General features: G+C 45.9%; 1 protein-coding gene across 12 annotated transcripts in view; it reads right to left on the bottom strand.

Annotated features, from left to right (window-relative positions):
• Positions 1-26,942, bottom strand: part of auts2a (activator of transcription and developmental regulator AUTS2 a) — a 1,221,519-nt gene that overhangs the window by 331,099 nt on the left and 863,478 nt on the right. The window lies entirely within an intron of this gene.

The following is a 26,942-nucleotide window of genomic DNA, read 5'->3' as shown; positions in this document are numbered from 1 at the left end:
CTCATCATCAACGTCCATAGGCCTCGTACGCCCTTGCTAAAGTTGGTAAAGGTTGTGAGGAGGTGTCCTGTGCAAGCTGAACCGTAAAGAAAAGGGACCTCAGTCGATGCTGCCTTTGTGGTGGGAGGGAGTAAATTCTCCACTGAACTATTTGCATGCTGACCACCATGTTGAGAGAAGGTCTCCAATAGCAGGTTTGTCTGAATGTCTCTTGCAGCCAGAAATCAGTTGCACCCAATTCTGGCTGTTGCTACGATGTGTCTGACCAACTCCACCATCTCAATTAACAAAGAACAAAGAACAGTGCAGCACAGGAAACAGGCCCTTCCGCCCTCCAAGCCTGTGCCGCTCATTGGTCCAACTAGACCATTTGTTTGTATCCCTCCATTCCCAGACTGCTCATGTGACAATCCAGTTAAGTCTTAAACGATGCCAGCGTGTCTGCCTCCACCACCCTACTTGGCAGCGCATTCCAGGCCCCCACCACTCTGTGTAAAAAAACGTCCCTCTGATATCTGAGTTATACCTCGTCCCTCTCACCTTGAGCCCATGACCCCTCGTGATTGTCACCTCCGACCTGGGAAAAAGCTTCCCACTGTTCACCCTATCTATACCCTTCATAATTTTGTACACCTCTATTAGGTCTCCCCTCATTCTCCGTCTTTCCAGGGAGAACAACCCCAGTTTACCCAATCTCTCCTCATAGCTAAGACCCTCCATACCAGGCAACATCCTGGTAAACCTTCTCTGCACTCTCTTTAAAGCCTCCACGTCCTTCTGGTAGTGCGGCAACCAGAACTGGACGCAGTACTCCAAATGTGGCCTAACCAGCGTTCTATACAGCTGCAACATCAGACTCCAGCTTTTGTACTCTATACCCCATCCTATAAAGGCAAGCATACCATATGCCTTCTTCACCACCTTCTCCACCTGTGCTGCCACCTTCAAGGATTTGTGGACTTGCACACCTAGGTTCCTCTGTGTTTCTATACTCTTGATGGCTCTGCCATTTATTGTATAACTCCCCCCTACATTAGTTCTTCCAAAATGCATCATTTTGCATTTATCTGGATTAAATTCTATCTGCCATTTCTCCGCCCAATTTTCCAGCCTATCTATATCCTGCTGTATTGTCCGACAATGTTCATCGCTATCCGCAAGTCCAGCCATTTTCGTGTCATCCGCAAACTTGCTGATAACACCAGTTACACCTTCTTCCAAATCATTTATATATATCACAAATAGCAGAGGTCCCAGTACAGAGCCCTGCGGAACACCACTGGTGATGTGGAGATGCCGGCGTTGGACTGGGGTGAACACAGTAAGAGTTTTAACAACACCAGTTTAAAGTCCAACAGGTTTATTTGGTAGCAAATACCATTAGCTTTCGGAGCGCTGCTCCTTCGTCAGATGGAGTGGAAATGTGCTCTCAAACAGGACACAGAGACACAAAAATCAAGTTACAGAATACTGATTAGAATGCGAATCCCTACACCCAGCCAGATCTTAAAGATATCTGGCTGGCTGTAGGGATTCGCCTTCTAATCAGCATTCTGTAACTTGATTTTTGTGTCTCTGTGCCCTGTTTGAGAGTAGATTTCCACTCCATCTGACGAAGGAGCAGCGCTCCGAAAGCTAATGGTATTTGCGACCAAATAAACCTGTTGGACTTTAACCTGGTGTTGTTAAAACTCTTACTGTGAACACCATTGGTCACAGACCTCCAGCCGGAAAAAGACCCTTCGACTGCTACCCTCTGTCTCCTGCATCACTGCCTTGGGTGCCTTCCTCTTCTGGAGCCTCCATGATGAGTCTTATTTGTAGTAGGCAGCACACAAGCCTTGAGAATGAAGTTGGACAATAATAGACAGCACAAATCCAAGCATCTGAAACAAGCCTTCAAATCCCAATGGTGTGGTACAAAATGAATCTGCTTAGAAGGATGAACCCTGTATGGTGATGCTAAACTAAGTTGGGAAAGTGTACAGGAGTCATCAACCACTACTTAAGGTGCTATCCTTGATCTGCCAGGAGTTACCTATAGACTTGCTGGACTGATTGAAGGTGCACAGATGCAGTGAACTGCTTTATAATGAAGGCAATGCAGTAACAGTTGGATTAAAAAGTGAGCATTCCTCTGTGGTTTGTCATACTGTTGGTACCAAGAAAGGTAGACATTGAGAAAGTGGAATCCTAATCTTTCAATATGAGTAGTAGCACTGATCAGACGAGCAAGTGTGGCCACATGGGTGAAGTATACGGTTCCTTGGATTGTGAGGCATCCTGTCACTCTGTGAAGCTACACTTCTGTCGCCTGTCATTCGAGGAAGGTGATGAACTGACAACTTCTGGCAAGCAATGCGCTGCGACTTGCTGTATTTCTATGCCCACAACTGATTGACTCATATTGCTGCCGTCCCCAGTGGCAGCCTTAAATTGACTGAAGTTGCATAAAAGTTCTCTATACCTGCAATCTTGGCTGAAAGTGCTTTCACACAGCCTATTCCTGCCAACTGGACTCAGCTGGCAGCAGTCTAGCCTCTGAATCAGAAGATTGCGGGCTCAAATGGCAGGTTAAGAATGGAGCACAAAGTCTGGACAACCAGTCCAGTGAAATACTGAGGATGTGCTGCATTTTAAAGATGTTGTCTTTCAGATCAGATGTTAGGCAGTGGCCTGCTGTTCCAACTCTATTCCCTTTCAATCAATACACCCAGATGAATTAGTTATTCAGCTCACTTCAAATGCGATTTGCTGTGTATGCCAATGAGGTTAAGTATATGTCAATTATTTGCCGATGATTTAGGGAAAGGTGATAAAAGCTGATGTAAATACAAGACTTTCCTTTTCTAGGCAGTGACCTCTATGTGGCCATTCCTCAATAGTTTCTTTCAATACATTATCATGTCCTCCAATTACCCTGAAGATGAAACCCTGCCCAAAAATGCAGCAATGGCATACATTTCCTTCTGTCCCAAATGAAAATATATTGAAGCCGGAATGAGGGCATTTTGAAGGAATGTGACAGGAGAGCTTGATTCTTTATGACATGAAGCATGTCATTATTTATGACATGAAAGGATGTGATTATTTGGACTGGTCCCTTTCCCTACCAGAAATGGTGAACTGATCGGAGACATGGGGATTCAGCACTTTCGTCTTAGGCTTGAAAGGTGATCGAATTTTTGGGATGGTTTGGTGAACTCATGATTCTGCCGCGGCCAGATGCACAAGAAGCTTGAAACAAAGGATTAGGGCTACAGTAATTTCGGGGGGAGCGATGGCCTAGTGGTATTATTGCTAGACTCTTAATCCAGAAACTCAGCTGATACTCTGGGGTCCCGGGTTCGAATCCTGCCACAACTGATAGTTGAATTTGAATTCAATACAAAATAGCTGGAATTAAGAATCTGCTGATGACCATGAAACCATTGTCGATTGTCGGAAAAACCCATCTGGTTCACTATTGTCCTTTAGGGAAGGAAATCTGCTGTCCTTACCTGGTCTGGCTCAAGAGCCACAGCAATGTGGTTGACTCTCAGCTAGGTTGGGCAATAAATGGTGGCCAACCAGCGATGCCCATGTCCCATGAATGAATATTTAAAAGAATTGTAACTCTACCTCTGTAATTGCAACTCACTGGTCGGAATGAAATCACCATTTTATTTAACAGCAAATATGCTTCACTGGAAAATGCATTGGTGCGATTATTCCTTTAATTAAAGAAACCATTGTTTAACAGTGTTTCCATCATGTCCTCTCTTATATGCCCATGAGATAAGAGTGAACGAATCCTACCACCAACTTTGGGCCAAATCACTGTACAGTCAATGAGGATAATTCAAACCATGCGGCACGGTAGCACAGTGGTTAGCACTGGTGCTTCACAGCTCCAGGGACCTGGGTTCGATTCCCGGCTTGGGTCACTGTCTGTGTGGAGTTTGCACATTCTCCTCGTGTCTGCGTGGGTTTCCTCTGGGTGCTCTGGCTTCCTCCCACAGTCCAAAGATGTGCGGGTTAGGTTGATTGGCCATGCTAAAATTGTCCCTTAGTGTCCTGGGATGCGTGGATTAGCAGGTAAAATATGTAGGGATAAGGGGGTAGGGCCTGGGTGGGATTGTGGTCGGTGCAGACTCGATGGGCCGAATGGCCTCCTTCTGTACTGTAGGGTTTCTATGTTTCATGCAAGATGACTTCTCCAAACATAGCCTGATCCCATTCAGTTACCACTCTGTTTTTAGTAACATCTCAGCTTTCCTTAAAAATGGGACAAAAAAACAAAAACAGACATTATTCTGAAAAGAGATCCCTTTCCCTATAAGGCAAGAAAAAGCACTGATCTCAGAACATGGAAGTGTTCAATTAAAGCACACTGCAAGGCTGGCAGCGCAATGACGTCTTTCAGGCCTCAGTAGTGACTTTAATGGGGGAGAGTGTGCACGCATCAATCACCACTGTAATTGATCAATTACATGCATCTCCAATGACAGCAAAACTCCATGGTAACCATCTGTGCCTTATAGAGAACCTCCAATAGATTATTGTATATAAGGGCATGACTCTGTAAAATGTTCAATACCACTTTAAACAAATATCGAGTCCCTTACATATCCACCTGCATTTCTTGAAAAATATTCCATACTCATACACCCTAATGTTCGTTGCACACATCGATAAAACTGTACCCTGGGCCTGCAAAGGAATGCTGAGACAGGAAGTTCAGGGAAATGCGAAGATGAAGAAAATGATGGTCTGACAGATAGCAGTTTAAAACCGATAATCATTTAGGATGAGGGGTTGATATGTCTGAGTAAAACTGCCATCTCAACAATATTGTCTGCCTACAGAAAATAGGCATGATGTGGAGATGCCGGCGTTGGACTGGGGTAAACACAGTAAGAAGTTTAACAACACCAGGTTAAAGTCCAACAGGTTTATTTGGTAGCAAAAGCCACACAAGCTTTCGGAGCTGCAAGCCCCTTCTTCAGGTGAGTGGGAACTCCGCTCACAAACAGAGCATACAAAGACACAAACTCAATTCACATGAATAATGGTTGGAATGCGAATACATTGTTTTGTTTCTTAAAGACTTGATTGGTTGTGGGTATCCGCATTCCAACCATTATTCATGTGAATTGAGTTTGTGTCTTTGTGTGCTCTGTTTGTGAGCTGAGTTCCCACTCACCTGAAGAAGGGGCTTGCAGCTCCGAAAGCTTGTGTGGCTTTTGCTACCAAATAAACCTGCTGGACTTTAACCTGGTGTTGTTAAACTTCTTACAGAAAATAGGACCATGTGAATGGCCTCACGTTTTTCCATTTGGGTGTGTAGGTGTGAAGCGCACCAATTTAACAGTAGGACAGTCTGCACAAACTCTCCCCAGTGATTGCTTCAACTGCTATTTTTGTGTGGCAATTTATTTAGGCATTTGCATCAAAATGTAAATTAGGGGCCTAACACTTGTTGAAGGACCCCACCAAATATTTAGCTTGTCATCAGCAAGTTTGGGTCAGCTCTGAAGAAGGGTCATCCAGACTGGAGCCCATCCCAATCTCCCCTGGAGCCCATCCCAATCACCCTCCCCCAGAGTCCATCCCAACCTCCCCGCCCCCCCCAGGCCCATCCCAATCGTTCCATCCGTGACTCATCTGAGGACTGCTTCCAGCAAAGAAGGTGGCTCAACATGAAGTCATTTCTTTGGTGGTTGTTGACGAGGCCTGAGAACTGACTTCCTCGCTTTGTGCGCACACAGGTCGCTCAGTGTTGAGCCTGGGCTCTGATAAAGAATTTCTAAGTCACCAACGCCTGATTGCCAATTACATTTTGTAGGTAACTGCAAGCCTTAGGCCCATCCAACTTTCTGCTAATATCAATAAAATCGAATACAAACTTCAGAAAGTTTTTTTGAAGCTCCTTTTGAAACATGAATATCCATGGGGCTGAATTTCGACTGCTCAGGTCAGAAACCAAAGCAATACAAGAATGGCTCCAGGAAGTCACTACACCTCCAAATTGTACGGTTTACAGTGGTGCAAACCTATAACCACTTTGCACTGATTCAACCGCGCCCTGTAACCATCCAACAAATAGACTCTGCTTGCAGCCTATTGCTCCAACTTCTGAAGCAGTGATGGCAGGTGATGACACAGCCATGTGTACTGTCCGACAGTAGTGGATGGACAGGAGACAAAAGAAATGTGGGCACCGTTAAAATTCACACAAATTGAAGCACAGGGGGAATCGAGTATGAATTTTCTAAGGCAGGAAGCCAAGGTAATTTATCAAGATTTGAAAAGCAGGAAACTCAGCCTTACCTTGCATCTGGCACATTTCACTCAAGTGCACAATTGCACGATGGTGGCACTCTGCAGCATAAAGTTAAACTAATGTGTCAATCTGTCTGAGGCCATTGGTAACTCTCAGCGCGCTCTTTAAACACAATTCAACACTCTTGCTTCTCAATAGGAACACATTTCATTGAACAATTTAGAACGTTTCCAAGCACTTGAAGCTCTACAGGAGAAAAAAAAAGTGTAACTTTCAACCTCGACTGCAAACTCTCAAGTCTCACTTGAAAATAGTGACCTGCTGGGAGTTAGAACCATTGCTAACACGGAGTGCCCTGATATAAAATCAGGTTTCACAGGTAACTGTGGGCCTTAGGCCCATCCAACTTGCCGCTACTATTAATCAAATCTAAACCAAACTTTAAAAAGTTTATTTGAAACATGGATATCCATGGGGCTGCACTTCAACTGCTGCAGGTAGGAAACCAAAGCAATATGAGAATGGCTCCAAATTATATGATTTACAGCGATGCAAACCGATAACCACTGCATTGCTTAAAACTCTCACACCAGGTTAAAGTCCAACAGGATTATCTGGAATCACGAGCTTTTGGAGTGCTGCTCCGAAAGCTTGTGATTCCAAATAAACCTGTTGGACTTTAACCTGGTGTTGTGAGACTTCTTACTGTGCCCACCCCAGTCCAACGCCGGCATCTCCACATCTTGATTAAAACTGCGTGGTAGCACAGTGGTTAGCACTGCTGCCTCATAGTGCCAGGGACCCGGGTTCAATTCCCAGCTCGGGTTACTGCCTGGGTGGAGTCTGGACATTCTCCCCGTCTCTGCCTGGGTTTCCTCCGGGTGCTCTGGTTTCCTCCTACACTCCAAAGATATGCAGGTTAGGTGAATCGGCCATGCTAAATTGCTCCTTAGTGTCGGGGGATTAGCAGGGTAAATACGAGGGATTACGGGGATAGGGCCTGGGTGGCATTGTTGTCGGTGCAGTCTTGATGGGCTGAATGGCCTCCTTCTGCACTGTAGGGATTTAGGAATCTATGCTGGTGTTTCTCTCTCTGAGTCCTGAAATCTAATCCCACCTCTCTGGATTGGCCCCATCATCCTCAACATTCCTGTTTATTTTACAAATAATTGCACAGGTCCTGCTTTTACAATGGTGATTTGGCAGGGAATTCCACGTTTTAACCAGCCTCTAGTTGAGGACCTCTTTTATAACCTGCTTTCAATTCTTTTCATGATTGCCTTAAACTGGATGAAAAGGTACAGCAGATAGGCAACGGTAAACAAATCACAAATTATTATATAATTTGCTACGATTATACATTCCCTTAAGGAATAAAAGCTCCACTGGAAAAGAGCCCAACCATGGTTAATGAGAAAACTTTGAATTGTATTCAATGAAGAGGCTGATAATGTTGTCAAAAAGAGTAGTTAGTCATTTTGAAGATTTGGAGGATATTAAAATTTAGCAAAGAATGACGAAGAATTGATAAAGAGAGAATCGGATGGGAGGGTACACAAGCTGGAGACATAAAGTTTTAAAGTTTATTTATTAGTCACTGGGACCTGGGAATTGAACCCGGGTCCCTGGCGCTGTGAAGTAGCAGTGCTAACTACTGTGCCGCCCGACATAGGGTGAAATCTCTGGCTCTCTCTCTGGCAAGCTTGAATGCGGAGATGCCGGCGTTGGACTGGGGTAAGCACAGTAATGAAGTCTCACTGTTGTGCGACTTCTTACTGGGCAAGCTTGAAGCCAGGAAGTCTATTTGAGATGTGGCTGCACCAGAACCCTGCTGCTTGGACCCCTCCCCCCCCACCCCCACCATCCCCAGGGTTGAGGGCCAAAGCTGGGCATTGCCCCCAATGAATTGGCACGGCCTCCTCCATGGGGTGGGTGGTTCCCTTCATCTGCGTTGGGCCGGGGGGAGGGATGGGGGGGGGCGCGGAGCGGGTGTTGGAGAAGAGGGGTGCACGCCAAGGAGGGGAGGTCACCCCGAGGTTTGTGGGGGAGGGGGGAACGTCTATAGTGGTGGGGGAAAGGTGTCAATTAGTTTTGAAGAATAAGAGTCTCTGTGGTGCTGGCTCCCCAATTTCTTTCCGACAGAGTGTCAGAAGATCTGATGAGATCTGGAGAGAAACACATTGGTTTTCAGCCAGGACCTGACACTTTGCCACTTTTTTGGGAAAACTGTAACCTACGAGGCTATGACTCTTAATTTGGCCTTAATGCTGGGACCTGGTTGGTTCAGCAGGATTATTGACGTTCATCTTGTAATACTGGGCATTGTCTTTTGTGGGGCGATGGGATTAGCTTGGAACTTGACTCAAGATTTCCTTGCGCAACGGTGGTGTTTGTCTGAGATGTGCGGCATTCCAGGAATGTGTTATCAAACTGCTTGGTACCTTTCAGGTTCCAGCGAGAGCAATAAACCAGTCTCTTTGACTGCTAGACTTTCAACAAACATTTCACCTCTGTCAGCTGGGAGGCGGGCTCTGTCACAGTGCAGGATATTGACCAACCTGCGGTCAGCACACGTGCAACTGCACAATTGCTGTCAGAAAAGCTGAAGGATGATACAGGGCCACAATGCACGCAGCTATGTATCAATACACTCCTTTTAATTAAACAATCATAAATAAATCAATCAAAAATGACAGGGGGACAACCGCTGGTGGGGCACTGTAACAAAAAGACATCAAAATGTCAAAGGAAACGTCAAAAATAATCAAACCACAGTGTCATTACCGGGGGTGATGATGCATCTCAGGCCTTGTGGAACCCATCAGTCAAGGAAGAAGTCCGTCAATATAATAGCAATTGCATTGTTTGGCAATTGCGCTGTTACCATAGAATCCCGACAGTGCAGAAGGAGGCCATTCGACCCATCGGGTCTGCACCGACTCTCCGAAAAAACATCCCATCCAGGGCCCTCCCCTCAATCCTCGTAACCCCTTGCATTTACCACAGATAATCCATCCAACCTGCACATCTTTGGACTGTGGGGGGAAACCCACGCAGACCTGGGGAGAACGTGCAAACTCCACAGAGACAGTCACCCAAGGCTGGAATTGAACCCGGGTCCCTGGCACTGTGAGGCAGCAGTGCTAACCACCGTGCCATCGTGCCGCCCAAATTAAGCATTGTTAAAGAAAGGTGATAAGTATTGACTCACCTATAACCGGACACAAATTTGTTAATTTGGTTTCACTGGTTATTGTTTTTTGCTCAAAAGCGTATAAATGGACACAGCTGGCACAATGGGGTGTGGAAGCAATTGGCAGATTCTGCCACTCTGTTTAGTTGTCTGCAGCAAAAACCGGCCTGAGGTAACGAGTTGACTCGCTTCAGACTCATTCTTTCACCATATACAATTATTGGAGTTAGCACAACGTGCTCCTGTGATCCCAGCCCCTCCAGCAATTTTCCAACTAGAGGGGTGGTATTTATGGGCCAATGTCAGGCATTAATGAATGAGCTGGCCCTCCCACATTTCACCGCAATGTGTTAAGTTTGTCCAAGCTTTTTTTCATACTTCGCTCCATTGTTCTACCATTAACTGGTGACTGAAATCTCCTTCCCAGTTTCTTTTAGGCCCTCTGTACTTCAAAGTTTTTAGTTTAAACTTTATTTATTAGTGTCACAGGTAGGCTTATATTAACACTGCAATGAAGTTATTGTGAAAATCCGCTAGTCGCCACACTCCAGTGCCTGCTCGGATACACTGAGGGAGAATTTAGCACGGCCAATGCAAGCACGTCTTTCGGACTGTGGGAGAAAACCGGAACGCCTGGGGGAAGCCCACGCAGACACAGGGAGAACGTGCAGACTCCACACAGACAGCGACCCAAGCCAGGAATCAAACCCGGGTCCCTGGCGCTGTGAGGCAGCAGTGCTAACCACTGTGCCACCATGCCGCCCTGTAATGTTGTTGGTAATGTATTTTAATTCGGAAACAAACATAAAACAGAGTAGTTCTATTTCTAGGGCTGGGTAAGGTGTGGAACTACAGATCTGGTGTGGGAGTGGTTGACTTACGAAAGTTGTTTTTGAGCATATTTGTGGGACTTAGTTAATTTGTAACTCGACAGGATAGATTGTTAGCCATTGACAGAAAAGTATGTGCTGGCCTTGCTTGAGAAGTTGGCAGAATCTGGTGACACTTTTGCCATGGCAAGTTTGGAATCCAATTGTAGCAAATGCGTCTGAAAGTTGACCATTTTTGGGGAGGTGACTGATAAACCCTAAAGGGTTTTCCAGGACATTAGCTAGCTGAACGGTTGTCGTCAAGCCTTTTTGAGTTCTCACGCAGTTTGCGTCGGGCGAATAGCTGGGAGGCCTTAATCTCCATCCTCACACAAGGATTGGAGATGGCGGCTGATGGAATCTCGGCCATTACTCCCCAGGGTAGGGCTGCCTGAGGTTGGGAAAGCTGAATCTTTCTGGTCGGAGTGCTTCAAGTATCTGAGAGATACCTGTGGTTTCCTGCCTGCCAACAATAGCCTGGAAACTGGGCCTATGACTGCTGCTAGGCCTGTGCTCCTTGTACTTGAGATTACTTTGCTTACACCATGAGGTGGCACAAAATTCACGAGATCAGTTTTCAACTGAACGCAGACTGATAAATAAACAGGTTGTTGACTTTTTGAAGGAGAACACCCTGTATATCTTCAGTATCAGACGTAGGCAGAGTGTGGAAAGGTCCCATTGAGAACACTAATTGTCTTCTGCCACTAAGTCCTCCACCCGACTGCTCACTTGAAGGGAGCCAAACACGCTACCAAACATCTCACACAGCACCATGCAATGTAAACTGACAGTACCCAACGACCCAAGAAGACATTTGATACAAAGCTACACACGGTTCAGGCCAGGCTTCTGCTGGAACTGTCCTTCTCACGAGGTTTTGATCTGTGCAAGCACGAGATCAAAGGGGACAGTCCGCATGCTATAAGAATGGAGCAAGCACAATATAGTTCTTCTGATCAAAATCAGGATGAGAACTAACTCTTGGAAACTGAGAATGCAGCCAAATGGCGAATCTTGAAGATAAAATGGAACAAGCGGCCCTGATGCTTATGTCAAAAGATTAGACCTGTAAACATCCAGCAATCAAAAATGGAAAAGCCCGAATAGCAATAGCTCAGCGGTAATTAACATACACACAAACTTCAAAACTATTCACAGAGGAGTTTGCAACTACAATCGTTCTTTCATGTAAGCCAGAGGAAAACTAACAAATATCCCAGTTTAATAGCATGTACTTTGCCTGTCATCCAACAGCCCATTAACATGTCACACCTGAGTACTCGTTCCCACAGGTCACTTTGCTTTAGAATGACAAGAACAACGCACATGTCGATGCGCTGACAGACATGACTGTCCTTCAAAAGATGAAAATGAGAGCCAAACACCTGTTCTTATCTGAGAAACATGCTTATGTCTATCATCTAAATGAAGCAAAATGCCATTCCTCAGGAGAGCTCTTTCTTCATTTCCTGGCTTCAAGAATATCAAACAAGCACCATTTGTCTTCCTATCAAGGCACATATGCTTGAATAATTAAGAGAAACTTTTGAAATGCTGATAAAAGTCCGAAGGAAGTACTTCAGACTGATGTAATCACCTTTCGTTTCATATTTCACTCTGGCACATGGTCAGACCATTTGATATACTTCAGGCTCAGAATGCCACAAAAATATATAACCATGTACAAAAATAAAAGTTCTGTTCAACCCATTCGAAGTCAAGTGATTGACGTGCTCTCTCAGGAATGGTCCACCCTTCAAAGGACGTATCAAGATAAAACATTGTCAGTATGCAAGATTGGAACTCTTAGAAGTTAAACAGCACTTTCAATTTTGTATCATTTGGATGATTAGTGGTCTGCTGGATGTCAGCCGTGCCTCAGTTGGTCACAGTCTCTCCTCTGGGTCAAAAGGTTCTGGATTCCAGGCCCACTGCAAGGCTCCTGCACAAATATAAGGCTGACACTCCAGTGCAGTACTGAGGGAGTGCTGCATTGTCGGAGATGCTGTCTTTGAGATGAAATGTTAAACTGAGGCCTCCATCTGCCTGTTTGGGTGGCTGTAAAAGGTCCCATGTCACTAATTTAAAGAGAAGAAGGGGAGTTCTCCCCAGTGTCTGAGCCAATATTTATTCCTCGATCAACACCACAAAAATAGATTATCTGGCCATTATCACACTGTTGTTTGTGGGTATTTGCTGTGCGCAAAAAACTGCTGCATTTTCTACATTATAACAAGTGACAACACTTCAAAGGTGCGTGCCTTATTGGTTGTAATGCATCGAGACACATATGATTGTGCAAAGCCTTTATCAATGCTTGTCTCTTTCTTTATGTGGAGATGCCGGCGTTGGACTGGGGTAAACACAGTAAGAAGTTTAACAACACCAGGTTAAAGTCCAACAGGTTTATTTGGTAGCAAAAGCCACACAAGCTTTCGAAGCTCTAAGCCCCTTCTTCAGGTGAGTGGGAATTCTGTTCACAAACAGAGTTTATAAAGACACAGACTCAATTTACATGAATAATGGTTGGAATGCGAATACTTACAACTAATCAAGTCTTTAAGAAACAAAACAATGGGAGTGGAGAGAGCATCAAGACAGGCTAAAAAGATGTGTATTGTCTCCAGACAAGACAGCCAGTGAAACTCTGCAGGTCCACGCAACTGTGGGCGTTACAAATAGTGTGACATGAACCCAATATCCCGGTTGAGGCCGTCCTTGTGTGTGCGGAACTTGGCTATCAGTTTCTGCTCAGCGACTCTGCGCTGTCGTGTGTCGCGAAGGCCGCCTTGGAGAACGCTTACCCGAATATCAGAGGCCGAATGCCCGTGACCGCTGAAGTGCTCCCCAACAGGAAGAGAACAGTCTTGCCTGGTGATTGCCGAGCGGTGTTCATTCATCCGTTGTCGCAGCGTCTGCATAGTTTCCCCAATGTACCATGCCTCGGGACATCCTTTCTTGCAGCGTATCAGGTAGACAATGTTGGCCGAGTTGCAAGAGTACGTACCGTGTACCTGGTGGATGGTGTTCTCACGTGAGATGATGGCATCTGTGTCGATGATCCGGCACGTCTTGCAGAGGTTGCTGTGGCAGGGTTGTGTGGTGTCTTGGTCACTGTTCTCCTGAAGGCTGGGTAGTTTGCTGCAGACAATGGTCTGTTTGAGGTTGTGCGGTTGTTTGAAGGCAAGAAGTGGGGGTGTGGGGATGGCCTTGGCGAGATGTTCGTCTTCATCAATGACATGTTGAAGGCTCCGGAGGAGTTGCCGTAGCTTCTCCGCTCCGGGGAAGTACTGGACAACGAAGGGTACTCTGTCCACTGTGTCCCGTGTTTGTCTTCTGAGGAGGTCGATGCGGTTTTTCGCTGTGGCGCGTTGGAACTGTTGATCAATGAGTCTAGCGCCATATCCTGTTCTTATGAGGGCACCTTTCAGCGTCTGGAGGTGTCTGTTGCGATCCTCCTCATCCGAGCAGATCCTGTGTATACGGAGGGCTTGTCCGTAGGGGATGGCTTCTTTAACGTGTTTAGGGTGGAAGCTGGAGAAGTGGAGCATCGTGAGGTTATCCGTGGGCTTGCGGTACAGTGAGGTGCTGAGGTGACCGTCCTTAATGGAGATGCGCGTGTCCAAGAATGCAACCGATTCCGGAGAGTAGTCTATGGTGAGCCTGATGGTGGGATGGAACTTGTTGATGTCATCATAGAGTTGTTTCAGTGATTGTTCACCATGAGTCCAAAGGAAGAAAATGTCATCGATGTATCTAGTGTATAGCATCGGTTGAAGGTCCCGTGCGGTTTTGTTTCTTAAAGACTTGATTAGTTGTAAGTATTCGCATTCCAACCATTATTCATGTAAATTGAGTCTGTGTCTTTATAAACTCTGTTTGTGAACAGAATTCCCACTCACCTGAAGAAGGGGCTTAGAGCTTCGAAAGCTTGTGTGGCTTTTGCTACCAAATAAACCTGTTGGACTTTAACCTGGTGTTGTTAAACTTCTTACTGTGTTTACCCCAGTCCAACGCCGGCATCTCCACATCATGACTACCATCGACACCGCAAACTGCCGGCTCCAAGTGGGGAGGATCGCCAAAAAGATCGCGCATATCGACACATACATCAAGTTTCTACAAAGATGCAAGAAAGCAGACAAGATACCGAAAGGACTACAGATCACGAACCCACTCAGGTCAACCTATAACACAGACTACGCTGAGAGACTTTGCCGTCGCACCTCTCTCACCCTCCTCAACCACCTCATACACCAACTCTACAGCAAACGCCGCAGCCTGGAAACCAAGATCGAATCCATATTCTCAACTTGCGCTCAGGACGCAGACCAGCTGCGAAACTCTGCCAAGCAGACGAGACAAAGGAACTACACCATCTACATGCACACCAAGAACAGGAAACTTGAGAAACTCGGCATCACCACCAGCAGCAACCAAGCCTCCCCCGGTACCACAGTAGAAAACAGTACCACTGCAGGGAAGTCCATTGTCAACTTATCCGACTACACACTTCAGCCAGATGAAATCGAAGTTCTCAGCCGAGGGCTTAATTTTTGCCCCACCACCAAAATAGACCCCATCAGTCTCGCAGCAGACACAGAGGAATTCATCAGGCGAATGAGGCTGAGGGAGTTCTTCCACAAACCCCAAGAGGCCAACAACGAACACAATGAGACAGCCAATGAACCGGAACAGCCGACAGAGAGATCCGCAGTGCATCCGAAGAGGAAAGAGTCGAATTGGACTCCTCCGGAAGGCCGCTGCCCTCGACTTGACATGTATGCCCAAGCCGTCAGGAGGTGCGTCAACACCAAGTTCATCAGCCGCACTCACAAGACAGCCCCGAACATCACCCAAGCACAACGTAACGCCATCCACGCTCTCAAGACCAACCGCAACATTGTCATCAAACCAGCAGACAAAGGAGGGGCCATCGTCATACTGAACAGAACAGATTACTGCAAAGAAGTGTACCGACAACTCAACAACGAGGAACACTACAGACAGTTACCTGCAGATCCGACCAAAGAACACACCCGTCAACTCAACACTCTGATCAAGACCTTTGATCCGGACCTTCAGAACACCCTCCGTGCTCTCATCCCACGTACTCCCCGCGTTGGAGATCTCTACTGCCTCCCGAAGATACACAAGGCAAACACACCCGGCCGTCCCATCGTATCGGGCAATGGGACCCTGTGCGAGAACCTCTCCGGCTATGTCGAAGGCATCCTGAAACCCATTGTACAAAGAACCCCCAGCTTTTGTCGCGACACGACGGACTTCCTACAGAAACTCGGCACACATGGAGCAGTTGAACCAGGAGCGCTCCTCGTCACAATGGATGTCTCGGCACTCTACACCAGCATCCCCCATGACGATGGCATTGCTGCAACGGCCTCAGTGCTCAGCGCCAACAACTGCCAGTTTCCAGATGCAACTTTACATCTCATCCGCTTCATCCTGGACCACAATATCTTCACCTTCAACAACCAGTTCTTCATCCAGACACACGGAACAGCCATGGGGACCAAATTTGCACCTCAATATGCCAACATCTTCATGCACAGGTTCGAAGAAGACTTCTTCACCGCACGGGACCTTCAACCGATGCTATACACTAGATGAACAATCATGGTGAACAATCACTGAAACAACTCTATGATGACATCAACAAGTTCCATCCCACCATCAGGCTCACCATAGACTACTCTCCGGAATCGGTTGCATTCTTGGACACGCGCATCTCCATTAAGGACGGTCACCTCAGCACCTCACTGTACCGCAAGCCCACGGATAACCTCACGATGCTCCACTTCTCCAGCTTCCACCCTAAACACGTTAAAGAAGCCATCCCCTACGGACAAGCCCTCCGTATACACAGGATCTGCTCGGATGAGGAGGATCGCAACAGACACCTCCAGACGCTGAAAGGTGCCCTCATAAGAACAGGATATGGCGCTAGACTCATTGATCAACAGTTCCAACGCGCCACAGCGAAAAACCGCATCGACCTCCTCAGAAGACAAACACGGGACACAGTGGACAGAGTACCCTTCGTTGTCCAGTACTTCCCCGGAGCGGAGAAGCTACGGCAACTCCTCCGGAGCCTTCAACATGTCATTGATGAAGACGAACATCTCGCCAAGGCCATCCCCACACCCCCACTTCTTGCCTTCAAACAACCGCACAACCTCAAACAGACCATTGTCTGCAGCAAACTACCCAGCCTTCAGGAGAACAGTGACCAAGACACCACACAACCCTGCCACAGCAACCTCTGCAAGACGTGCCGGATCATCGACACAGATGCCATCATCTCACGTGAGAACACCATCCACCAGGTACACGGTACGTACTCTTGCAACTCGGCCAACATTGTCTACCTGATACGCTGCAAGAAAGGATGTCCCGAGGCATGGTACATTGGGGAAACTATGCAGACGCTGCGACAACGGATGAATGAACACCGCTCGGCAATCACCAGGCAAGACTGTTCTCTTCCTGTTGGGGAGCACTTCAGCGGTCACGGGCATTCGGCCTCTGATATTCGGGTAAGCGTTCTCCAAGGCGGCCTTCGCGACACACGACAGCGCAGAGTCGCTGAGCAGAAACTGATAGCCAAGTTCCGCACACACAAGGACGGCCTCAACCGGGATATTGGGTTCATGTCACACTATTTGTAACGCCCACAGTTGCGTGGACCTGCAGAGTTTCACTGGCTGTCTTGTCTGGAGACAATACACATCTTTTTAGCCTGTCTTGATGCTCTCTCCACTCCCATTGTTTTGTTTCTTAAAGACTTGATTAGCTGTAAGTATTCGCATTCCAACCATTATTCATGTAAATTGAGTCTGTGTCTTTATAAACTCTGTTTGTGAACAGAATTCCCACTCACCTGAAGGGGCTTAGAGCTTCGAAAGCTTGTGTGGCTTTTGCTACCAAATAAACCTGTTGGACTTTAACCTGGTGTTGTTAAACTTCTTACTGTGTCTCTTTCTTTGCCACAGCAACAGCAAGTGCTGGAAAATCTCAGCAGGTCTGACAGCATCTGTGGAGAGAGAACTGAGCTGATGTTCCACGTCTGAATGACTCGTTAGCTCTATTCTCTCTCCAATGATGCTGTCAGACCTGCTGAGATTTTCCAGCATTTTCAGTTTTTTTTGCCAGGTTGCAGCGTCTGCAGTAATTTGCTTATATCTCTTTCTTTGCTGAAGCCACAGTGGTGGTTGATGCGTTTTAGTTCCAGATCTTACAGCGCATGAACAGAATTCCTGGTGCTCTTTTGGATGAGACTAATTCCGCAATATCCTGGTGGTGGGTGTGCTTTGGTTAGCCTGGTGATCAGTATACATTCTTGCATCTGCATTCTCAGACTGTGCAGTGAAAAGTCATTGCAAGGTCACTTAACAGTCACTAAAGACAGAGCAGGCAGATGCATCCATTGTCTGACAGCAGAAAAGAGATGTGCTCATTCTGACAGCCTAGTGAGGAGGGGGAGATGGACCTCTTGTCTGGCAGTGCAGTGAGTCAGCAAAAAGGCAATTATAGCTTCCTTGATTTTTGGGGCTTCCTTTAAAGTTTTTCTCAGCATGATGGTATGTTACATGAAATGGAGTGACAGAGGCAGCTACTTTCAGGGAATAAGCATAATTTCTCCCCCCCTCCGACTCCAGTTCTAGCCTTGAGCCCAACAATGATGCAGAGTTCCTGCTCTACTGAAAGCAGCAACCCTCCAGCGTTTTGTCCAAGTGGCTATTCCATAAGAACAAGTCTGAACAGTGGTTCCTGAGCTGAATGTGATCACTCAGCAGTTAAGCCCACATTCAAGTGATAGGAATTACCAAACAATGATCAGTAGCAAAACCGCTGGACAATGTCTCCCCCCCACATCCCAGGGTTCCTGAGGCCAATTGCAGTCCACCACCCAGAGAGAGGTTCATCCAAACAAGACAAAGAAGCTAGGGCTTTGCGATCTATCGTGCCATGCAGCCCGAATCATAGAATACCTACAGCACAGAAGAAGGCCATTTGGCCCATCAAGTCTGCAGCGACTCTCTGAAACAGCATTTTACCGAGACCCAACCCCTTTCCCATCCCCATAACCTCAAAATCCACCTAACCTACAAATCTTTGGACACTAAGGGACAATTTAGCATGGCCAATCCACCTAACCCACATATCTTTGGACTGCGGGAAGACACCAGAGCACCCGGAGGAAAGCCCCGCAGACATGGGGAGAATGTGCAAACTCCACATAGGCAGGGACCCGAGGCCGGAATTAAATCAGGTCCACGGCACTGTGGGACAGCAGTGCTAACCACTGTGCTGCCGTGCCGCTGCCGAAGGCAGGTTCTTGATTCACTGGTTCAGGATGAGGTATCATAGAACATAGAACATTACAGAGCAGTACAGGCCCTTCGGCCCTCGATGTTGCGCCGACCAGTGAAACCCAATCTAAAGCCCCTCTAATCTACACTATTCCAATATCATCCATATGTTTATCCAAGAACCATTTGAATGCTCTTAATGTTGACGAGTCCACTACTGCTGCAGGCAGGGCATTCCACGCCCTTTACTACTCTCTGAGTAAAGAATCAGGCAGGCATTTTCTTGGCAGTTTGTCAGTGGTGGCTTGTCTTCCTCGCAGGGCGGGGAGGCAGTTCCCAAGTCCACCTCAGCTGGATGGGAAATCAAACCCACGCTGTTGGTGTACTTCGCACTGGCCGTGTGACCAACGGAGCCAACCAGCCCCCTCTGCAGCCGAAATAGTAAAACTAAAGTTCCCAAATAAAGGCTGGGCACGTCATTACTTCACAAACATTGCCAAAAGCCAAAGCAGAATCTTGGAAAACATTTCATACCTGGCTCAGGAATTACATTTGACAGGAACAAGTGGGAATTTGCTCTGGTACATCGCATGTCTGTATTAGACTTATATGGTGAGATGAGAATAATAATTTGGTCAGAGAAGTACTTAGTGCCAAACTGGCTGTATTTCCATATGAAGTACACATTTGAAATTCCCATTACTTTCTGAAGATAAAGTAGGAATCATCTGGGATTTGCAAAGTACTTGATGTCATACGCGTTTGTAGATTACTGCCTAAAATGACAGCTGAATAAACAATCTGCTTAACACAAGCCAGAGCCCCCAACCACCCAACAACCAACACAAAATGTGTAACTGATTATTAATTCTAATTATTCATCTTTATTTATGGTGCACAGCTGCTGGGACTCCTTAAGTTACAAAAGAAATGTGCCTTGAAGTACAGAATGTTCCCATCATAAAGATTGCCAGTGTGTCCCCTGTGATAGATCCACACAATATATGGTCCTGTTGACAGTCTAAAATGCTGAATTTGACTGCGTTTATGGATCTTAGAGTCCCTTTACACTTTAAATATGAAACAGCACTTCGATAATGGACCATTACATCTGCATCCCTCAGATGCAGCAGCACAGCCAATTCCTGCGATTGTCAAGTTTAATTTAGAATTCTTCCTGCAATAGTAAAGCCATATCCCATTAAATCCCAGAGCAAAATGTTGAGAACTCGCATGGTAGTAAAAGTTGGCGATTTGTTAAAAACATTTACTTTTGGGGCTGACACATCAGGATTTTGCCAATGTGTCTCTTTATTGGACAGTTTTCGGAGGTAAATTGGTTGTAACCCTGGTTTCACTTAACACTGCCTTCCTATTTCGCACTGTACCCCAAAAAGCCACGACTCAGTGAAATGGGGAGCATCAAGTTGACCGTGCTAACCATACTACCTTCCCCTTACAGTATTTCTAACTGTTCTTTAAATAAATCAAGGGCCCCAGCTCCAAACACTGCTGAGTAAGCATGCAGTCCGCAATTGCTCGACATCCCACGGTTAAATGGCTGCAATATGTTGCAGAGACTCCACAGCACAGAAAAAGGCCATTCATCCCATCTAGTCCTGTGCCACTGTTTATTCTCCACACACGTGGAGAATGAGTGTACAGATGCACCATAGAAAGCATCCTTTTTGGATGTATCACAGGGCGGCACGGTGGTCAGCACTGCTGCCTCACAGCAGCAGGGACCCGCGTTCGATTCCCAGCTTGGGTCACTGTCTGTGTGGAGTCTGCACGTTCTCCCAGTGTCTGCGTGGGTTTCCTCCGGCTGCTCCGGTTTCCTCCCACAGTCCAAAGATGCGCAGATTAGGTGCAGTGGCCATGCTAAATTCTCCCGAACAGGCACCGGAGTGTTGCGACTAGGGGATTTTCACAGTAACTTCATTGCAGTATGAATGTAGAACATAGAACATAGAAAAACTACAGCACAAACAGACCCTTTGGCCCACAAGTTGCGCCGGTCATGTCCCTACCTACTTAAGCCTATATATAGGCTTACCTATAACCCTCAATCCTATTAAGTCTCATGTACTCATCCAGAAGTCTCTTAAAAGACCCTATCGAGTTTGCATCCACCACCATTGACATCAGCCGATTCCACTCACCCACCACCCTCTGAGTGAAAAACTTACCTCTGACATCTCCTCTGTACCTACTCCCCAGCACCTTAAACCTGTGTCCTCTCATAGCCTACTTGTGACACTAATAAATAAAATTAACTAAAGCTTGGTATGATTCCTGCTCTGAACAGGACCACCAGAAACTACAAAGTGTTGTGAACGTAGCCCAGTCCATCATGCAAACCAACCTCTCACCCACTGACCCCATCTATTCTTCCTGCTACCTCAGGAAAGCTGCCAGCATAATCAGGAACCCCTCTCTCTTTCACCTTCCGTCAGGAAAAAGATGCTAAAGTCTGAAAACACATGCCAAATGCCTCAAGAACAGTTTCTACGCTGCTGCATCAGACATTTGAATGGACCTACCATATATTAAGCTGATCTTTCTCTTCACCCTCTCTGCAAGTGCAACACTGAATTCTGTACCCTGTCCTTTCCTTCTCCCTTTGTACTGTATGAACGGTATGGTTTTTCGGTACAGCGCGCAAGAAACATTATTTTTCACTGTATCCTGATGTGACAATAATACATCAAATCAAATCTCATCCCACGTTGTCCCATATTCCTCCATTCCTTTCTCCCTCATGTGTGCATCAAGCCTAGCCTTTTATATTTTAATCTGCTTCACGACTCCATTTGGCACAGCAAGTTTCACATTCGCACCATGTTTTGTTCTTAAAGAGCAGTATATTTGCTGAGAGACTGAAGAGATTGTGCAGTAATCGGAGATATTGGACTGCTGAGTTAGGTAGCACACTTTCAGCAATTCTGTAGTCTGTCCTACACTGTGCTGATACACATATACATCAAGGAGGTCCCAAGTTGATCCATGATCCATACTAAGACAATGGTGGAATATGGGAAAAAAAAATAAAATGGGTTTCTCCATCCAAATCATCATACAGCACCACTGCCAGATAGCATGTATTCATGTGAACACCCATACAAATATACATCCGATAAAAACGGGGCCAGGAGGCTATTTAAATGTTGGAACCCTGAGCAGTAGAGTAACCTGCCAGCAATTGCTACCAAGTGTCTATTTAGGAGAGTTTTCAGAGGGCACTGATACCACCTTTTCGAGCCACGGTTCACTTTGAAGAGAGTGTTCGAAGAGGCAGAAAGAAATTGAGGAGAATAAAGAAATAATTTGTCTGTGGACCTACAACACAAGAACAGAGGGAGATCAAAGTATACAAGATGATAAAAGGTATGGATAAAGTAGACGTGGAGCAGATGCTTCCTCTTGTGGGGCATTCTAGGACGAGAGGTCATAGTCTTAGGATAAAGGGGAGCAAATTTAAAACAGAGTTGAGGAGAAACTACTTCTCCCAAAGGGTTGTGAATCTGTGGAATTCGCGACCCCGAAGTGCGGTGGATGCTGGGACAGTGAATAAATTTGAGGAGTTAGACAGATTTTTAGTTGGTAATGGGTTGAAGGGTTATGGGGAGAAGGCAGGAAAATGGGGATGAGGAGCATATCAGCCATGATCGAATGGCAGAATGGACACGATGGGCCACATGGCCTAATTTTGCTCCTATATCTTATGAAGAGTCTTATTCAACAGAGTACCAGGTAGCAATGTCCTTTTTCATAAAGTGATTCGTGTTTGAATCTTGGGGTCAATCTGTTGCATTATTTGAGGACTTCAGTAAAGTAAATGTAATGTGAACCAGCACCAGGCAAATGCTTTCTGCTTTAATTTAACACTGTACTTACACCCCAAGGAGTTTCTGCATTAGATTCATTTCTTTTTTCCCGTATGTGTTATATATAAAAAGCATACGCCTTCTTTTTTACATTAATTTTAATCACAGATTCTTTCTTTCTGTTTGCCTCTTAGCAATGTTAGATTTATCTTCAAATGTGATTACCAGCCACACACTTTCCTTATCCTCCATTGGACACTGCTTTTCCAGTGCTGGCCTGCACACCACCAGGAGGAACTCATCATCTAAGTGCTATAGCGGATGTCATGTCACTGTGGGGCAATGAGGAGGCCAAGGTCTAGTGGTATTATCGCTAGGCTACTAACCCAGAAACTCAGCTAATGTTCAGGGGACCCGGAATTGAATCCTGTCAAGGCAGACGGTGGAATTTGAATTCAATTTTTAAAAAAAATCTGGAATTAAGAATCTACTGATGACCATGAACCCCATTATCGATTGTCGTAAAAACCCATCTGGTTCACTCATGTCCTTTAGGGAAGGAAAACTGCCATCCTTACCTGGTCTGGCCTACATGTGACTCCAGAGCCACAGCAATGTGGTTGACTCTCAACTGCCCTTGGGCAACTAGGGATGGACAATAAATGCTGGCCAGCCAGCGATGCCCATGTCCCATGGATGAATGAAAAAAAACTGTGCCAGGAAAGGAGGCATCTTGTGGTACAGCAGCCACAAAGTTGTCTTCTTCTCCTCCGGAATCAGGGCTAAGTGGTTTGTTTCGAAGGATTTTTTCAACACTGTTTGCGAAAAGATTGTTTCCTCTTCGCTCTCCTTGATGCTTTTTTGTTTTGTCGTCATCAAGATTTTCCCATCTGCCAGCCCAGCAGAGAACTGCTGAGAAGTGCCTAGCCAGAGGCCCGAGCTCTTTAAGCACAATATAAAAGCACTTCTGGTCTAGCTCACATGCCTTGCTGCAGGCAAAGACCAGCGCTGTGGGTCCTATTGACACTCTTTACCCGGATAACAAAAAGCTTTTTGTGGCATTCAGCGCATTTATGCAGAAAAATATCACGGCTGTCTGCAAACAACAACATACTCTAGCAGATGTGGAAAAGCATTGTGAGCTGTAATCTCCGTGCCCCTTTGTTTCTCCTCCGTTCGTCTTCGCTGAGTACGTGACTTCGAGCCTTCCCCATATCATCCTGTGACAGACTTGAGAAGAACCATCTGGTGTGAACACCATCAGAACACAATACCTATCAACACGACATCACTCATCAGTGACTGCTGTGGCCTCCACTCCCGCTGCAGCACTCTTATACACAGTATTACGCTTAGACTCTTTAATGTTGGAAAATAGAGCAGTGAAGATTCAGGTGGCTCTACGTGAGTTGTGCCAAAGTCTGAAATGATCTGAAAGCGTTAATGATGAAACATTGACCAAACAATGGAAGCAATCAGCAACAAGAGGAAACAGATTTGGGATAATAACGAGGAGAAATAAATATTTTTGCACGGGAAGAAATTAAAAGATTGGCAAGGCTTTACCAAAAGTAGTAATTAAGGCAGAGACCACACAACAGTTACAAACTTGAGTATTTGCAAAGAGAACAAAAACAAAGTGGGGAGAATTCAGGGTTATGCAGATAGCTGCAATTTAAGATACGTGGTGCATAAAATGATACAATGAATCGAATAGACTTTTTCATTTAGGAAGTTTCTCTGATTTTATGAAGGGATGAGAACTTTTATTCCAACTGAAGTTACTGAACATAATAAAAAAGCAGGATGACAAACGGGCAGATCAGCAGAGTTTTTTCGCAAAGCCAATTTTTAAAAATAAAATTCCAAGCTTCGCCATCAGCACCAGCACAATCACTGACCCATCATCAACTAAAACCCATCACCATCCCACAAATCACCAAAACCCCATTACCGTGCCATAATCACCAAAACCCCATCACTGCCCCATAATCACCAAAACCCCATCACTGTGCCATAATCACCAAAACCCCATGACCACCCCATAATCACCAGAACCCCATCACCACCCCATAATCACCAAAACCCCATCACTGCCCCATAATCACCAAAACCCCATCACTGCCCCATAATTACCAAAACCCCATCACTGCCTCATAATCACCAAAACCCATCACCGTCCTATAATCACCAAAACCTCATCACTGCCTCATAATCACCAAAACCCATCAACGTCCCATAATCACCAAAACCACATCACCATCACTGCCCCATAATCACCAAACCCCATCATTGTACCATAATCACCAAAACCCCATCATTGCCCCATAATCACCAAAACCCCATCACCGTCCCATAATCACCAAAACCCCATCACCGCCCCATAATCACCAAATCCCCATCACCGTCCCATAATCACCAAAACCCCATCACCGTCCCATAATCACCAAAACCCCATCACCGCCCCATAATCACCAAAAACATATCACCGCCACATAATTGCGAAAACCCCATCACTGCCTCATAATCACCAAAACCCATCACCGTCCCATAATCACCAAAACCTCATCACTGCCTCATAATCACCAAAACCCATCAACGTCCCATAATCACCAAAACCCCATCACCATCACTGCCCCATATTCACCAAACCCCATCATTGCACCATAATCACCAAAACCCCATCATTGCCCCATAATCACCAAAACCCCATCACCGTCCCATAATCACCAAAACCCCATCACCACCCCATAATCAGCAAAACCCCATCACCGCCCCATAATCACCAAAATCCCATCACTGCCCCATAATCACCAAAACCCCACGACTGCCCCATAATCACCAAAACCACATAATCGCCCCATAATCACCAAAACCCCATCACCGTCCCACAATCATCAAAACCCCATCACCGTCCCACAATCACCAAAGCCCCATCACCGCACCATAATCACCAAAATCCCATCACCGTCCCATAATCACCAAAACCCCATCACCGCCCCATAATCACCAAAACCCCATCACTGCCCCATAATCACCAAAACCCCATCATTGCCCCATAATCACCAAAACCCCATCACCGCCCCATAATCACCAAAACCCCATCACCGCCCCATAATCACCAAAACCCCATCACCGCCCCATGATCACCAAAACCCCATCACCGAATCATAATCACCAAAACCCCATCACCACCCCATAATCACCAAAACCCCATCACCGCCCCATAATCACCAAAACCCCATCACCGCCCCATAATCACCAGGTTCGCATCAATGCTCCATCAGCAGTGCCTGCCCACTACCATTCCATCATTCACTGAGCCTACAAATGGGAGCAGGAGGAAACTGCTTTTCATTTAAGGCAGCTTTCCTGATGCCAAGTTCATTATCTCAGCCATAGCCTTGCAACAAGGAGAAAGAAATTAGCAAATTGAAAAGAAACCTGCAACAAAGGCATCTACAAACGCCATTCCCTCGAGATGGAGTGGCATTTTTACAGCAGTCTGCGCTCATTGTTTTAAATTTAGATTAACAGGAGTGCACATTTCCAAACTGCCACAAACGGCACATATTTGCAACATTTGCATCATTAACAGATCATTTAAATGACACATCCGCCTGAGTTAAAGACAGCAGCAAGGTACTGTGTAGAGCGTTTTTCTCAATTTTGTGTATGCGAGCAAAGCACAGGAAAGAAACCATGATACAAAGGAGCAATTTAACAGTTCACATTACCGCAGTGAATCTGTCAAGACAGCTCATTGTTGGCACAGACCTCAGGTGATCTATACAGGTGGTCTCCAATATAATTTCAAATTAGATTCAATAATTCATGGAATGGAATGTTGTTACGTACTTAGTTACCACACAGGGGCCTATAAAGTCGGAGTTTGTTGAAAGCTGTTGTGCGCTTCATGTCCTGTTAATGAAAAACGTCAAAATTGAACAGCTTGCGTTACTGGTGCAATTTGCTCATCATAGGTCCAATTAAGCCGAGTCCAGGCAAATTTCGAGACAGTCTGAACCTGTTTAAATCAGATTACAGGTTGCTTCCGAAAGGCGGTTGGCCACTTTAGCAACATGGGTTAGCTATTGGAAGCAGTAGGTACATCAAGTGAAAGATAGCTTGATACATCCCACATAAAATCCATTCTGTAAAAACTGCCTATTACTTCATGCAGATGCTGCGAGGAAATATGGACTTGATTTGAAAAATAAATCAAAGCATTGAGGACGGGTATGAGAGAATCGGATCAAGTTGGGAGACCTTTAAAATGGTGGGTGGGCAAGAGCTATTTCTGGACTCCAACCCCAATTTCTATTGATAACTTTTGCTAGCACGGGACAAGCATGCAGTAGCTGGTTCACACACAGCACTCCCGCCATTGCAGACTCAATTGCCGGGCTGGACATTTTAACCACCACCCCCCACAACCCCTCTGTGTAATTT

Source organism: Mustelus asterias, chromosome 12 (assembly GCF_964213995.1).
Source record: "Mustelus asterias chromosome 12, sMusAst1.hap1.1, whole genome shotgun sequence".
NCBI lineage: Eukaryota > Metazoa > Chordata > Chondrichthyes > Carcharhiniformes > Triakidae > Mustelus > Mustelus asterias.
This window is presented reverse-complemented; position numbering and strand designations above follow the sequence as displayed.